Here is a 12,340-nt window from a genome sequence, read left to right as displayed (position 1 = left end):
AATGACTTTTATACAAAAAAAAGAAGATATTGGTTAGAGGCGTAACATAGGCGTGACATAGGCGTATCCTAGGTGTGTCTTGGGCGTAGCTTTGATTAGAGGCGTGATTTAGGGGCAGGACATATTAGTGGCGTGATTCTTGGGACGTGTCTTTCCAATACAAGCAATGTCTGAATACATAGCTTATTCATTGTCTGTTATCAAAAGAGACCTTGAATCTTTAGCAACTATATTACACTATTTTGCTTCTTGGTTAGAACCATTCTATTATATTCTAACTAAAACATCAGGAAATTGACAACACAAAAGTATCGTAGTAATATCCTGACCAGGAAGAAAGGAAATGCAATTAAGCAGAAACTGAGTGCATTTAGGAATTATATTTCAGCAAAAGGCTGACTACAGAATCTTAACTAGTTATGACCATACAAAATGGAAGCTTAACATGAGTGCAGATTCTGGCCTGACATATTGGTCCTAACAGAGAGGTTCCTGGAGAAGTTGGGCCTGCAGACGCGAAGGGCATCCCGCTTAGAGAACAACGAACCCCAACCATACAGAAGTCCTGGAACAAGGTGGCGAAGCATTGAAACGGCGCATGACATCCATATTTCACCAGAGGTGATAATAATAGCCCCCAGGAAAGAGACATTCAAAATAAAAACTTTACCTTTAGGCGGGGTTGAGCTAAGGCAGATCTCTCTGACTCGGGTGCCCGGAAAATGAGAATACTACAAATATGGACAGTAAGACCTGAGAGTTCGTCGGGAGAGACACCCACTCAACGAGTGGTATAGAAAGAGTTGGTAATTAGTTCAACACAGTTTACAGATTATCTAGAGATACTTGTTTACTTTAAAAAAAAAAATTGATGTATGAAGTATAAGATGTAACGGTTTAGGAAGTTAGAAAGCCAAAGGCATAAGCTAGCTACAGTACATAGTCTAATTCGCCACAGAAGAATAGTGAAGACAGGAAAGTTAAAATGGCAGAGTTCAAAATTCCTAGGGCAACGGCTGCCTTACAGCCAGTAGCTCAAGCATATTCCCTCCCACAGCAGGAAGCCACACCCTCTCTTGTTTTTTCTTAATTCCATGTGGGCCGGTTAAAGAGATCTGGCAGATAATAGAGTCCGGGTCTCCCCCTTATTCTGCTGTCCACCTTTTTTGGTCCCCTTCCATCCTCATTCCCTTCCTTTTACTCGGTTACAGGGAACAAGGTAGATGTGATGCTCTAAAATTGTGACCAGTCCTGTAAATTGAGTATCCAAATGTATAAGTCCACAATGGGTTAATCCAAAACACGATGGATTCTATCTTCCTTTTACTCGGTTAGCCTAACAGCACAGGTGGTTCGAAAAAGGCAGTGCAAAACAATAGAGTGCATGCAACATGGCGATATGGAAATAAAGACAGCACAAAAGTAAGTTAACTCTTTATTATCACACTAATGTAATATACATAAACCACATACAGATACATGTCATATAAAATTATTTCACACAATGTGAAGGGTCTAAATAGTCCCAAAAAACGTAAAGTGGCTTTCATGGAATACAGAAGGATGGGGGACATCCACCTCTTGCAAGAGACCCATTTCAGTAAAAACTCCACACCCATCTACATGGACAGGAGGTTTCCACAAATGTATTACTCATCGTCCATGGAGAAAAAGAGGGGAGTCGCTATACTGGTCAGTGGAAACCTCCTCTTCATATTGCAGATATTGGCATTTTTTTTAGAAAAGTATCATTTTTCTTGTAGCTGAACTGTAATATAATGAATAAACAAACACATTGAACAAAAAAAGGCGGTAATACTAAACTATTAAACCCTGTTGTGCTTCCTTTGGTCAACCACTCCTTTTTATTATTATTATTATTTATTATTATGGTAAGTATTTCCTATTAACTTTTGTGCCATAAGAATAGTGTAATGTTGCCTACTTCCTATTGGTGAGGAACAAATTAACTTCTAAACATTATAGTTGGTTAACCATTTTTCAATTAGGCGGTATTGGAAACGGAAGGTCTTAAGCAAATTTAGTGCTGTTTACAGTATGTGTTTTTTTTGTATACACATTTACACATCTTAAGCCCTACAGTGATTCTGGTGTTTAGCCCTATGCTGCCAACATCACATATCACTGAGTTCATTTCTTAGTTTGCATGCATGAGAAGAGGTGGGTTTGGTAGCTCTGAGCCCAATTTGTCAGAAGGGCGTCTTGATCTATGGGTCATTCCCCTCCTTCGGTAGGCCTTCGGTCCACTTGGAGCGATTTGATTGGTGTTTCTTGTTGGCTGGTAGAAGCAATCGCTTCCCATAGTGTTAGGAGCAAAGGGCTGAGGTTCTTATTTGGTTTTTTTTTTTTGCAGGTTTCTGTTAAAGAAGGGTTTTATAAGCCAGATTACCTCGGTGGGACTTGGCATCCCTCAGGTTTTTGTGGTACCGGACTTTCACCAACCCTCCCATTTTTTAATTTGCCTTTTCTTTTTTCTAATTTTTATCATTATCGATAATCTTTTGCTGTTGTATAAGCTATTTTATTATGTGTATAAGATATGAGGAAAATGTAATAGAAAAAAAACAATAGGAACAAAACACGTTGTGGTTGTCGTCACAGCATGCCTGCCAGTGGTATGTTGAAATATGGTTGAAATTTTGTTGCCCCGTGGTTGGGGTCTTTAGGTGTTAGTGCAGGAGCTTGGATGTGACTTGAGGCAGTTACTATTGGTACGTAACTATGGAGGCCTTCCGCCGGTCACCTGTCTTCCCTATAATCTGTCCTAAATGCTGCTGCCAGAATCACTGTACTCTTTCCAAAATCTATCTCCTGCCTTCCTATCAAATACTGTATCACACACACTCAACTCTCCTCCTCACTTTTAAAGCTTTACACTCTTCTGCTACATCTTACATCTCAGCCCTAATTTCTCGCTATACATCCCAACTCTTGCGTTCTGCTCAAGGATGTCTTCTCTCTTCCCCTTTTGCATCCAAAGCCTTTCTCACTGACTGCCACACACCTCTGTAATGCCCTTCCCCTCAATATCCACCTTTGAGACAAACCTTAAAATACACCTGCTTAACGAAGCATATGAGTAGCTCCATGGCTGATAATTTACACCTCATACATAACCTTGGTCCCTTGCAGATGCACTTACCAGGACACCCTCCTACTGTCTATGTACGTTCTTCCTACCTACCAATTAGCTGGTAAGCTCTTCGGAGCAGGGACTCCTTTTCCTAAATGTCACTTTTATGTCTGAAGCCCTTTTTTTTTAATGCATGTTCTTGTATAGCGTAGCTAGTTTTACGTAGCGCTTTACAGAGACATATTGCAGGCACAGGTCCCTACCCCGTGGAGGTTACAATCTATGTGTTTGGTCACAAGGAGCCGACACCGGGAATTGAACCTGGTTCCCCTGCTTCAAACTCTCAGTGCCAGTCAGTGTTTTTACTCACTGAGCCACTCTCACTTCTTCCAATTATGTGTTATTTGTTATTTGTATTATTTGTTATATGTGTACATTAATGGCACTATATAAATAAAGACATACATATATACATACATACAGTTATAAAAGTCAATTAACTTTATGGTTGACCAAGCGTGTTTTTTTTTTAACATATGTTACTTAAGGTTTGTATTTAATTGGTTATATACCTAATAAATGTGTTGGACTTTTCCACCATAAAGTATTTATTTGTCTTTATTAAGATTTATTAATATTATGGGGTGTTATGGCTGGTTCGGCATGGTTTTTCATGTTAAATAGAAAATTGCGACTAAAGCCTATGATTCACACCACTGTTAGATGCTACTTCCATGTCTAATTGTTGTTACCCATTATTATTATGAGTACTGTAACTGTTATCAGATACAGTGTGTTCTAAAATTAGAAAATGTATTTTAAAAAAAACCTCTTAGCTTTAAAAAAAAACCCCAGAAAAACATGTCGGAGGAGAAAACTTGAATATGGAGTCTTTTTGATCATGACTTGTTTTCTTCAGTCTGAATAAAAAAAAAAATCTATAGTGTGTTTGGTGGAGTGTGTGTATATTCTTACAACCCGTGTTTTGTTCTGCTGGAGTTACTTGCATTTACTTTGTACTTCACTTTATTATAATGTGTTTTGAGTATAAATAAACTGTGGCATTCTAAACCTAATAGCAATTAAACTGGAACTGTTTGTGTTTCATCACTGTGAACTTGGCATATGTTTCCATGACAACTTCCATTCTGGTTAAGGCAACTAGAGGTGATCAACAGTTTGTATTTTTTTTTTCTGTTGCAAGAATGGAATTTGTGTTGACAGTTTTGGCCCTTAACAGCACTTTTGTAGTGTGTGAAAGTATTTGTTTACTAGATCATATGCTGTTAACTGTCAAACTGATAGAATGGCTGCTTTTGATAAAAGGCTGCATTATATTTCCGACTGGGAAGCTCGTACAGTTTAATTATCCACATTAATGCAAAAGTGTCCATTTTCTTTGGTAAACTATAAATTACAACTGTTAGGTCTAAAGAATTTTTACTTTATGTAACCAAGCCACAAAGTGTACCATAATTTTTTAAGTAGCAGGGAAAGATAAAACACTTTAAGTAAATTGTATTGTTATCTGGTACATTATTAGACATGTTGATGGCTATAGTTTCCATGGTTTATACTGTAGTTAACCCTTTGTGTGACTTTCAGGCTCTGGAATCATGTGATTGCTATTGTATCAATCACATTATCCCAATCCACCCTGACATCGGAAGCAGAACAGGTAGTCCTCTTCTTGCTTTTTAATTGCAATCTCTACTAGAAACAGGAAAAATACCCATGAAGTTTGGGAAATGTCATAAGGCCACCAGAATACCAATTAATATAACATTGCCCCAACGTCTTGGGACACTCAAAGGGTTTAAAAAAAAAGTGTGTTAAGACCTCTCTACAGAAACCCTGATTTTGGCTCGGGTCTGTTCCAACAGGACTTTAAAATCTAGTATTCGAAGAATATCATTAGTGCTAGAGATCTTTTATATTTTTACAAAGTACAATCTTTTAATGATCTAGCTAGGGGAAAAGGTATACCAATTTGTGAAATGTATTGTTATTTATAGTTAAGGAATGTTGTTCTCTCCCTGAAAACAGATACTTCCCCTAATTTTTTTTTAACTGTATCAATGCTACCCAAACCAGAAGGGTATAATCTCCATATTTTACAAATCTTATATATCTCCAGTTTGAGCAATACATTTAAGTTTATAACACAATGGATCTTGAGGATTTCTAAGACCTGGAGGAGTGGAATGACATTGTTGAAGCTATTTATGAGTGCTCAATTTGTAAAGTGTTAAAAGACAATCCATATGTAGCCCTCTTTCCCCAGTGTCTAAGGTGACTACATGCAATGCTTTACCTGATGGCTCACAGGAGGCCTGATCCTCCGCTGTAGGGAGCCTGGGGTGCACCTGATTTGTTTCAGTGACAGCGCCTCCACCTGTGAGGGATCCTGGCAGTGCCGGATAACCCCTTCACAGGACCCAATGCAATAAATACTCACATCTCGTTAATCACTGGTTAATCTCATGAGACTCCCGGTCTCTTCCGCATACGTCACTTCCGGTTATGGATCCGATCAATTAGGTAAGATGTGTATTTACGTTGTGTGTTTTATCATGGGGGTAATACTCTTTGACAAAGGTCTTAGCCCGAAATGCGTCAGAGTGGGTGGTTGCTATGTTGTTGGTGTCTCACCTAGTCGCTCAATAAACCAGTTTTTACTATTGGTGTGCCGGTTCCTGCATTTTGTCCCTGCGCAGTGCTCCACTTTCCTCCCTAGAGGTTTTTTTTCTGCAGTATATATATATGTATGTATGTATGTATGTATGTATGCAGGTAAGTAAGTAAGTATATATGTATATGTAGCCAGGTCCCCTCTGTCCCTCGATAGACCCGCCGGCATTTCTGGAGGGTGGGGGCCATGCAGGGAGCGCTTCGGCATCCCGGAGATTCCCGCTCCCGTGCATGGCGCCACCATCTTGAATGAGTTTGTGCATGCGCAGTGGCAGCCCGCAAAACCCTAGCCTACCAGGGAAGGCTCTTGGACGGAACTACGAGTCCCATGAGCCTTAGGGGACCCCACGTGACGCCAGGGAGCCAATAGGGCTTAGAATCTCCCTGCTGAGGAGATTTTGATACATTTCGCGCGCTGAAGGAGCCCACGTTAGTCAGGACCAGGAAGAGCTAGGGGAAGGAGGTGAGTGCAGGGGTCTGTGACCCACTACATTAGGCCAGCAGCCCCCTAGGCCCCAGTTAGGTCCTGAGCCCCTCACAGCTTGTGGTGCTACAGTGACAGGCCCTAGGTTAGGGACCCTGTCACATTAGTACCAGTGTTAGATAGGGACACAGCGGATGCTGCGCTCCCCGAGAAGAGGCTTGGGCTCAAGCCAACACCCAAAGAGACAAAGACTATCTCCAGGGTGGGATCGCCCCTGGCGGACCCTCGTGCAAGGAAGCACCGGATTACAGACAGGATCACCAAGCGACAGATCCTTTTTGAAGTTGCTTGCAGGCACGAGTGCAGGAGCACTCGGCAGGTACCTGTATAAGTGCACCAACAAATCATATATATTCTCACATAGTGGCAGCGCTAACCACGGGACAAAGGGGTTAACTGTGGACACGGTGTGAGGATACACGGTGGTGGGTGCAAGGTACACTCCAAGTGGAGTGAATGACATTTGGTACTACGGTACATAGTGTGGAGTTACCCCCTAGGGGGAGTATTATTACAAGTACACAGTAGTCATTACTGAAAAGTGTGATAAGCAGGTAAAGTGTGTGATTATTCCTGTATATATATATATATATATATATATATATAACTGGTTATTTACATCTCCGTGTATGTACTTATTGTATATGTGGTCCTGTGTAGGCAACCTTCTACATTCCTAGAACCCTACACAGGTGGAGGCGCTGCAAACCAGATCGAGCTGAAAGACACCCCAGATTCCCAACAAGCGGAGGCTCAGACCTCTTGTGAACCTACAGGTATATGCACCACACCTGGTAACACATAGGTTTCCACCCACACACACTATATCTGCTTGGGGTAGAAGGAATACCCGTTATTTATATATATATATATATATATATATATACTGCGTGTGTATTTATTGCATATATATATATGACGATGACGTCATCGCGTTTGGGTCTGTGTACACAGTGGTCTGGACGTCCCTGCGCTTCAGTTGGCTGCACTTTTGAGGGCTGGCAACCATCTTATGCAGGTGCAGAGGACGTGAAGGCATTGAAAGCCCCTCTATTTTGCCGCCAACTCGTGACAGGAGCTTGCGGTGGCTGCAGGCTGTGTTTATCTACTCTGCCAACCTGGGACTCCCCTTACCCTCGCAGATGACCACATTAGAGATTTCTCTCCCAAGAATGGTTCTGTTTGAAATCCTGTAAGTGCATTTCTTATGGGTTGCTGAATTTTTAAATAAATGTACCCTTATTTTTAAATAGTTACGTACTATGGAGCTTGCGCTTTTGTTTGTTTTTTGTCCATAGATCCAAAGTGGTTGGCTATACCACTCTCTTCAAAGCTGTAAAGACGCTCCCTGGATCTTTAGCTGGGACTGTCATCTTTCTGGATTTATTCTTTTTTCTGAGTGGAACATTTATTTTGGACATTTTCCATATCACTATCACGTTATGGTTTGTAGATTTAATTAGTTTGAAATTGTGGTAAAGTATTATTTTTTTCTAATATGTTATTATAATTTTATTATTTATTGCTATTAGTGTCACTATATATCCTCCTAAGCGCTACATAATTTTTGTGTTGTTTTTGATATATATATATATATATATATATCAGTTTACTGAACATGTACCTTGTAACCACAGTACTATTACAAGTCTCGCACGGCCGTACCCACACCATACCACCGTGTCCACACCCTAGTGAGGTTTCCCCCAAAGTATTGAGGTGCCCTGGGCACCTAACCACCCGGTGTCCACAGGATCCATAACCCACAGACCGTGTGTTAACCGTTGGTGCACTTGATAAATGTAATACCTGGCGGGTTCCCCAGCACTCGGGTACCACCGGCTGTAGAAGGGATCAGTCAGATCCCACGTAGTCGTCATCTGCGACAGCGTCCATCTCTGCATGGGGTGGACTCCCGCTGGAGTGTCCCACCATGAAGGTAGTCACTGTATCTCGCGGCGGTGGTCTGGTCCCAGAGCACCGGCTGCTAATACTGTGTGGCATCTTGCTGTGTCCCTGACACTATACAACTACAGGGTTAATGTCCTATCTGATGGGCCTTTCCCTGTAGCACCCACAAGCTTATTGGAGACTCGGGGCTTAAGGGGGGAAAACTAGGCCTAGTCCAGGGAAGCACAGCTCCCTGGACACTACCTGCTATGTTCTCCCCCTCACGACTGAGCACGTGGTCCCAGCGCGCCAAATATATCTCTTTGGTAGCAGGGGATATCCGCAGCCCTATAGGCTGTTGTGCACCATCTGACTAGCAGCCCCTGGGGCTGCTGGGGATTGTAGTTCCTTTGCAAAGCTAAACTGTAATGGCCGCCGCTCCCTCTGTTTCTACTGCGCATGCGCGTGCCTCCGTAATGACCGCCGCACTTTGGGGCATCTCTGCGAATGCGCGACTCTTCATAGCGCATGTGCCAACCCCAACAGGGCTGCCCCCGCTAGCCGGGTGCGCCGCGGAGCCTCCAGAGCACTGAAGCGCTCCCTACACTGCCCACACTCCTCTCTGCAGCCTCCCTGACAACTGCAGCCTATTGGAGGTAAGAGGGACCAACGGGGAACCCAAGCTATACATATAAGCTACTAACACCTATCAAACTTTCTAAAATGTTTGTTTGACTATCTCCTCTCATTCCAAGAGGTTGAAGCCAAAGAGGTAACTATCCACATGTGGTGGAGCTGTTGCAAAATGTCTGCACTGTGGACCAATAAACAAAATGTAATTAACAATATTCTGAATACTACCACGCCATTGGTTCCTTGATCTGCATAGAGTAAGCCCCCTGAAGGAGTATGAAAATAAATTGATCACTCAAATATGTGTGTGTATATATATATATAATATATATATTATGCTTGTGGTGCACTCTGGGTGGGGGTATTTATGTGGGTCACTCACATTTGGTGTTTGCACGGCCCTGAGGAAGGTCTCCCTGTGGGACGAAACGTTGGCTTTCGTGTAACTGTTTAATTTCAATACAATTGCTTTTTGGATTACTCCCTGCTGTATGCTGTCTCCTTTACTGGTTCGTAGACTGGTAACTATTATATATATATATATATATATATATAGTGGTTGACAAATCACCAAAAAATCTACTCACCACACAAAAAAATCTACTCGCCACCTAGTACCAAACGTGTGCTGCTTGGGCTAATATTTACTCGCCCGGGGGTTAAATCCTCTCGGCCGGGGTGAGCAAATGTATAGGTTTGTCGAACACTGTATATATATATATATATATATATATATATATATATCACAACAAAAAAAGAAATATATTAGCGCCAACCTATCACTATATAAAATCTCTATAGAGTAAAAATATAAATAAAAGTGAAATGGAAAATGTTATTACAAATAAAAGTAAAAAACCTATGCTAAGCACAGTGGATGTAGTAAAAAAAATTAAAATAATGAACCAATAAAATACATAATAAAATATCAAAAAAGAAAATGTCCAGATAAATATATGTAAAATATATACAAATCCCAAAATGTTCCAATTGCTATCCAAAAGAGTCTCTGCAGCCCGAATGAAGGGAACACCACTTCCTTAGGATATCTACAAAAACACAGAAAAAACAGGCGCACTCATAGCGTAAAATTGTATAACAATAAATTTATGGAGGAAGGGATAAAAATGCACACTCACAAACAAAGCTGAAAAAAATGCGTTTTTGAGTACAACTCAGCCCGTTCAGACGCAGGAACCCAAGGAGGAGGACTTCGGTGTGATGTCCGCGGTGTGTCTTGCCACAATAGCCCCTCTAGGTCCTGGCAGGGACCGAAAGCCACGAGGGACGCCGCCTTCCCCTCTCTCCGGTGCTACACAGAGCATACACTGAATAGAGTCTCGCGTGAACTCGATGATGTCAGCGAGGTTTCAGCCTGGGAGAGTTCACAGTGTAAACAGGAACTCAAATGTCTGAATGGCTGGTAGCAAAATGCTAGCAAAGCAGCAGGAGTGCAATAATGTAGATGAGTGCAAATAAAATATATAAACTGGACAGTAGGCTCCACAGCAATCTCTACGCATTTCGTCTCAAGCGAGACTTCATCAGGAGGAGGATGAAGTCTCGCTTGAGACGAAACGCGTAGAGATTGCTGTGGAGCCTACTGTCCAGTTTATATATTTTATTTGCACTCCTCTACATTATTGCACTCCTGCTGCTTTGCTAGCATTTTGCTACCAGCTATTCAGACATTTGAGTTCCTGTTTACACTGAACTCTCCCAGGCTGAAACCTCGCTGACATCATCGAGTTCATGCGAGACTCTATTCAGTGTATGCTCTGTGTAGCACCGGAGAGAGGGGAAGGCGGCGTCCCTCGTGGCTTTCGGTCCCTGCCAGGACCTAGAGGGGCTATTGTGGCAAGACACACCACGGACATCACACCGAAGTCCTCCTCCTTGGTTCCTGCGTCTGAACGGGCTGAGTTGTACTCAAAAACGCATTTTTTTCAGCTTTGTTTGTGATTGTGCATTTTTATCCCTTACTCCATAAATTTATTGTTATACAATTTTACGCTATGAGTGCGCCTGTTTTTTCTGTGTTTTTATATATATATATATTTGCATATATATATATATATATATATATATATCCACAAGGATACTAATTGCAGCTTCCTAGAACAGACAATCTGTTCCCTCTTTGCCTCAAATCAAAGCTAAAATATGGAACATTATGCAAATTGAAAAAATGACAGCGTTATTTAATGACTCTTGCTCAAAATTTCATAAGACTTGGGATCCTTAGAGGAGATGCATAAATGTAATAAACTTCAGTTAGGATCATATCTTAATTTAGATCCCTTATTTTAAGATAAATCTTCACAGTCCATCTTTTTGCATGTGCCCATCTTATATACCCTTATATGTCCTTCTTGAAACTGTTGATCATGTTATCTTGCTAAACAAACTCCAGTGCTCTGGAATAGGGAAGCATGCTTTAAAATGGTTTCATTCCTACCTATCATGTAGGTCCCAACAAGTGTCTATCTCAGACACTAACTCCAACCCCTTGGATATCACCTGCGGTGTCCCGCAAGTCTCTTCTCAGTGTTCATCAATAATCTTCCTACAGCTTGTAAGGGAGCCTCAATACACATGTATGCAGATGACACAATCTTATATGCACACTACCCTAGCCTCTCCGACCTTGAACACATACTGTACTTCAATCTGACTTTGAGACTTGGAAATTGTATTTCCCAAAACAAACAGTTTTTAAACACTGACAAGACTGTAACAATGTTTTTTTGGGATCAAGGCTACATTTTTAAAGCTTTCAATGAATTAGCTCCAGATAAGAAACAACACTAATACTATCCTAGCCCCTGTTACTAGTTTTAAATACTTGGGGCATATGGTTTGACTCCCATTTAATATTTGGGTTGCACATTGATACCCTAACATCCAAAACCAATGCCAAACCAGGTGTACTTTATAGGAACAAATCCTCGCTAAGTCGGCTTGTCAGAAAGCGTATCGCAAAGCAGATGCTAATGCCAATTTTAGACAATGGGGACGGCACCCCAAACCCCAAACCCACCTTAGGAAACTTGATACCCTCTACAATTCCACGAGTTTTGTCCTCCAATGCAACTACAACACACATCACTGCGAAATGCTCAAAGAACTAGATTGGTCATCACTTGAGTATAGTCGCAAAGTTAATCTTTCCTGTTTTGCCTTCAAATAATAATTTTTGGGCAATCTACCTGTCTATCTGAACAAGCTCCTCACCCCTACCACATGCAGCACTTATCATGTGAGATCTGACTCCAAAAGACTGTTCATGGTCCCAAGGTTCAACAAAGCATGCAGTCATGCCTCCTTGTCTTACCGTGCAGTTCACAACTGGAAAAATCTTCCGGATACATTCACAGCCACCACCAGTCTAAGTTCTTTCAAAACTAAAGCTGTCTCACATTTTAATCTGGTCTGTATCTGTTACATACAGATACAGCGGCCATTATCCAAACATTTAACGGAGCCGTTTTCGTGAACTCTGGTGTATTCCACGCGAGATTCACGCGTTATTCTACTTTGAACACTGC

At 41.5% G+C, this 12,340-nt stretch overlaps 1 long non-coding RNA gene across 1 annotated transcript in view; it reads left to right on the top strand.

The window, feature by feature from the left end:
• Positions 1 to 9,128, top strand: part of LOC142495069 (uncharacterized) — a 76,575-nt gene extending 67,447 nt beyond the window's left edge. The window contains exons 4-5 of the long non-coding RNA XR_012801656.1: positions 7,224 to 7,461; positions 7,568 to 9,128. This is a non-coding gene — a long non-coding RNA (uncharacterized LOC142495069). The remainder of the gene's footprint in view (positions 1 to 7,223; positions 7,462 to 7,567) is intronic.
• Positions 9,129 to 12,340: the final 3,212 nt, after the last annotated feature.

Source organism: Ascaphus truei, chromosome 5 (assembly GCF_040206685.1).
Source record: "Ascaphus truei isolate aAscTru1 chromosome 5, aAscTru1.hap1, whole genome shotgun sequence".
Lineage (NCBI taxonomy): Eukaryota > Metazoa > Chordata > Amphibia > Anura > Ascaphidae > Ascaphus > Ascaphus truei.
Note: the sequence above shows the minus strand (reverse complement) of the source record. Positions and strands in the feature narration are given on the sequence as shown.